The 5,000-nt window shown below is 47.9% G+C and overlaps 1 protein-coding gene across 2 annotated transcripts in view; it reads right to left on the bottom strand.

The window, feature by feature from the left end:
* The window catches only part of LOC125035104 (RAB11-binding protein RELCH-like), an 85,562-nt gene that overhangs the window by 65,281 nt on the left and 15,281 nt on the right, over positions 1-5,000 (bottom strand). The window lies entirely within an intron of this gene.

The following is a 5,000-nucleotide window of genomic DNA, read 5'->3' as shown; positions in this document are numbered from 1 at the left end:
CAGCATCATCATCATCATTTGGAGCTAACACCAGCAGGGGCGCATAGCCGCATCCACCCTTTGTTTCCACCTATAAGGGTCCCTCATGGCAAGCGGCCAGGCAGGGGCCCAGCCCATCTCTAGTTCCTCAAGACAGGTTTGATCGATCTGCCCAAGCCACGACCTTCTCGGTCGTCCCACAGGCCTCCTCTACCCAGGGTTGTCTCGGACATAGACAACCTGATGGGCAGGATCATCCAGCGGGAATCAAGCCTAGCGGCCATATTGCCTGAGTTGGCGATCACGGATTGTGCAAGTAATAGGCCCTGTACTGGTCTCACGGTGCAACTGTTGGTTGGACACATGGTCCCACCAACTGTACCCCATGATCCGGCGCAAGGATCTGTTACAAAAGGCATCAAGACGAGAATCCAGAGCACAAGATAGTGTCCAAGTTTCACTACCATATAGTAAAACTGGCAGTATCAGGGCCTTGAAAACACGTAACTTAGTCCTTCTGCACAGGTACCGGTATCTCCAAATACTCTTGTCGAGAGATTTCATGACCCCTGCTGCCAGGCCAATCCGTCTACTGACTTCCTGGTCTGACAGGCCAGAGTTGTGAAATGCACTACTGAGGTATATAAAGCTCTCTGTGACTTCTATGTTTTCACCGCAAGCACGTACCGACTGCTCAGGGTCTCCTAGTAGGCCCCCAAAATCTTGGATCTTGGTCCAGGAGACCTCTAGCCCCAGGGGCTTTGCTTCATTGCTAAATGCATCAAAAGCCGCCACAAGGGTTTCCAGAGATTCAGAGAGAATAGCAACATCATCAGCAGTCAAGGTCTGTAACCTTGATATTGCCCAGAGTTGCTTCACAGTGATTTTGGACAGTAGCTCTACCCAGTATCCAATCCATGCAAGTGTTGAAAAGTGTTGGTGTAAGAACACAGCCTTGCCTCACGCCTGAACTAACAGGAAAGAAGCTCGACAGGCCCCCACCACACTTTACAGCACTTTCAGTGCCTGTATACAGGTTTGCTATTAGTCTAATAATCCTTGTTGGAATTCCTCTTAGCCTCTGGATCTCCCAGTGTGATTCGCGATGACCACATCCGAACTCACGACGCCGCTCTACAACGACTCAAAGCACCAGGATGTGGTCTATTGTGGACTTACCAGGAGTGAATCCAGATTGCTCCGGCCTTTGGTGCCTCAATAGGTGGTCTCTGATACGTCATTACACCAATGCCTTGGTAATTGCTGTGATCCCTTTTCCCCTTCCAGAGAGGGATGACCACACCCCTCAGCAGGTCAGGGGGAAAGGTACCAGTCTGCCAGATGGCAGACAGGACTGCATGCAAGCCCCTTGCCATAGGTTCTCCACCAGCCTTTAACAATTCAGCTGGGATGCCACAAACACCTTCTTTACCACTCTACAGCTTGGAGATCGCCCTCCTGACTTCAGTCAGGGAGGGTGGATCCTTGCTGATGGGTGGGTCTGGCAGAGGAATCTCAACATTACCCGCATCCATGTTAACTGTTGGTGGATCAACCTTATACAACTGCTCAAAATACTCAGCCCAACGCACATGCACCCCATCAGGATCTGAGATTATCTGGCCACTTGCTGAGCGGACTGCAGTCGTCTGTGAGGAGGGGTTTGAGTTCAGCTTTCTCAGGGCTTGGTAGGCAGGACGAAGGTCATTTACTAAGAAATGGCTTTTGACCTCCTCAGCAAGATTACTGTTCCTTATCCCTTCTCAACAGGGACCTAGTCCTGTGCACCAGTGAACGGTGCAAGTTGCCATCCCTTGACAATCAAGCCACACGACAAACATCTGTGGCTTCCAGTGTCTCCTGCAAGATGGAATTCAGTCTTGCTCTTGGCCGTTCACTAATGGATTCCTGAGCTGCATCAAGCATTTCACAGTTGAAGGTATTCCACACAACAATAGGGTTTGTCAAGCCCTCGAGTGCTGTGAGACAACCAGAGATAGCCTCGGCAAACCCACGGGTACACTCGTCCTCCCTCAATCTGTCCAAATTAAACACCCTAGGGTGTTCATTTTGGTGACAGGGGGTTCTAAAGTGGACCCGGAGAGTAGCCACAACTAATCTATGATCAGTTCCACAGAACTCGGCACTTTGATACACCCTGCAGTTCTGGAGGATCCTCCACTGAGTGCTAACGAGGATGTGGTCGATCTCCTTGGCCACACTACCCGTATCGCTGTACCAAGTCCAACGATGCAGGTCAGAACGCTGATACCAGGAGCCAGAAATCCTCAATTTCTGGGACCTAGCAAAGTCACAGAAAAGGAGGCTATTCCGACTGACAGACATCTTGTAGCCAGCTCGATCACAGCCGGATACCATATTGAAGTCGCCCAGAACAATACAAGTATCTCGCCGAGGACATCTGTCTGACATAGATGCAAGTTTGGCGTAAAATATCTCTTTCACCTCAAGTTTATATACATCCGTAGGAGCGTATACAGCAATAAGAGACATGAAGCCAAATGAAAGCTTCAGACTCAATACCATAATATGCTCATCGACTGGAGTGACCTCTACTACCGAGGGTTGAAGTCTGCTGGAGATGGCTATGGCTACTCCCTGGAGATGGTGGCCATCGCTGCGGCCCGACCAGTAGTAAGTGTAGCCACCCACACTAATCGTGCTGCTGCCAGGTCTTCTCACCTCCGAGAGAGCAGTCACCTTAACTCTCAGCTGCTTCAATTCCCTCGACAGTAGTGGTAACCGATTGTCCTGTCACAGGGAACGGACGTTCCAAGCCCCCACCCTGACAGTCCGCCTGAAGTCTAACCTCAGGCAGTCACTCCGGGTGGGCGCCACCTCTGCCACCCCTACTGACGCCACCCCATATAGAGGAGGTTGGCTGGTTGCAGGTCCCATAATCCGCCTGCAGGGCTCCCTGGGGCTTTCCCCCACAAGCATCATGCCAGGTTTGTGGCCGCTGGGACCCATCCAAGTCCCCAATGGAAGTTGTACACCCGAGGGCAAGGCAGAATTCCATCTCTCCAGAGACAGTGGAGGCCACTGAAGAGTGCCGCATGGCTCGGCTTAATGGCAATCAGTACTTGCGTTGCTCTTTTGTGCATAGGGCTCGGACACTGCTGAGAAGGGACAAGGAATAGTTCATCAGGAACCTTGCTGAGCAGGTTGAAGGTTACTTCTTGGTAAATGACCTTCGCCCTGTCTCTCAAGCCCTGAGAAAACTGAGCTCTAACCCATCCTCACAGATGACTGCAGTCCGCTCAGTAGATGGCCAGATCTTATCAGATCATGGTGACATTCGTGAACGTTGGGCAGAGTATTTTGAGCAACTCTACCAGGTAGACCCTCCAACAGTTAGCTTGGATGCAAGTGGTATCACAATACCTGTGCCAGACCCACCCATCAGTGAGGAACCTCCTACCCTAACTGAGGTTAGGATGGCGATTTCGGTGTGTGTGTGTGTATAATGATACTGCCAGTCTTACTATATGGTAGTGAAACCTGAATGCTATCTTGTGCTTTGGAATCTCATCTTGATGCCTTTTGTAACAGATCCTTGTGCCGGATCATGGAGTACAGCTGGCAGGACCATGTATTCAACCAATGGTTGCACCATGAGACTGGTACAGGACCTGTTACTTGCACAATCTGAGATCGCCAACTCAGGCTATACGGCCACCTGGCTTGTTTTCCACAGGATAATCCTGCCCACCAGGTTGTCTCTGTTTGAGACAACCCTGGGTGGAGGAGGCCTTTGGGACAACCAAGGAAGTCGTGGCTTGGGCAGATCGATCAAACCTGTGGTGAAGAGCTAGAGATGGGCCAGGCTTCTACCTGGCAGCACTCCATTAGGGACCCTCATAGGTGGAAGCAAAGGGTGGATGCGGCTATGTGCCCCCACCAGCATTAGTTCCCTAGTGATGATGATGATGATGGATGTATATATATTATATAACAAACCGTTCAATGACATAATAAAGGAAGCTGCACTTGAAGTAGGCGGTAAGAACGTCAAACAAAACTCCAGTAAGCTCTCAATAGAAACTAAAGAATTTATGCAAAAACATAAGGTCATGAAAGTATTGTCAAACAGGGACAAAATAGAATTAGCTGAACTAATGAAGACTATAAATAAAAAGAAGAGAGAAGATATACGGAAATTCAATACTCAAATAATAAATGAAATGGTTATCTCAGGTACCAGCATCAAAGGTATATTGTAAAATATTGGAAGATATATAGGAAGATGAGACAGCAATCATCAAGTTCCACACAGAAACAATACCATCTCACCAAAACAATTTACAACTTGCCTTGAGGAAATATTCAAGAAGCTAGAATGGACTGGAAAGGGTATCAAAATAGGGGATGAATCCCTAAACAATCTAAGATTTACAGTTGATATTGTTCTCTTCAGTGAATCGGCAAATGAAATGCAGCAACTAATAAATGATCTGAATAGAGAAAGCCTGAAAGTCGGACTTAGGATGAACAAGAAAAAGACTAAGATCATGTTCAACAGTAGAGTTCAATTCAAACAGATACATGTTTAAGGTGAAGACAAGTATATATACCAAGGGCAACACGTGCAGACAAACATCTAGCGAAGAGGAAATTAAGTGACACATCAGTCTAGGCTGGAGCGCCTTCAGCAGACACAGTAGCATACTAAAAGGCTCCTTTTCATTATGTTTATAAAGAAGAGTCTTTAATCAATACATCCTCCCAGTTACCTCTGGATCAGAAACATGGACTACAACAATTTACTGGAGAGCATACTAGTAAGTGCCCAGAGAGGCATGGAGAGGTTGTTGCTGGGAATTAGTCTAAGATCAGATGAGGGAGATGTGTATTAGGAAAAAGACATAAGTAGAAGGTATACTCAGGTGCATCAAAAAGAATAAATGGCAATGGGCAGGTCATATATGTCAGAGACAGGACAACAGATGGACAAAGAAAGTACAGACTGGGTTACAGATAACATAAAGAGGCCAAGGCCC

This window comes from Penaeus chinensis, chromosome 19 (assembly GCF_019202785.1).
Source record: "Penaeus chinensis breed Huanghai No. 1 chromosome 19, ASM1920278v2, whole genome shotgun sequence".
Taxonomy (NCBI): Eukaryota; Metazoa; Arthropoda; class Malacostraca; order Decapoda; family Penaeidae; genus Penaeus; species Penaeus chinensis.
The sequence above is the reverse complement of the archived record's forward strand: the minus strand, read 5'-3'. Positions and strand labels throughout refer to the sequence as shown.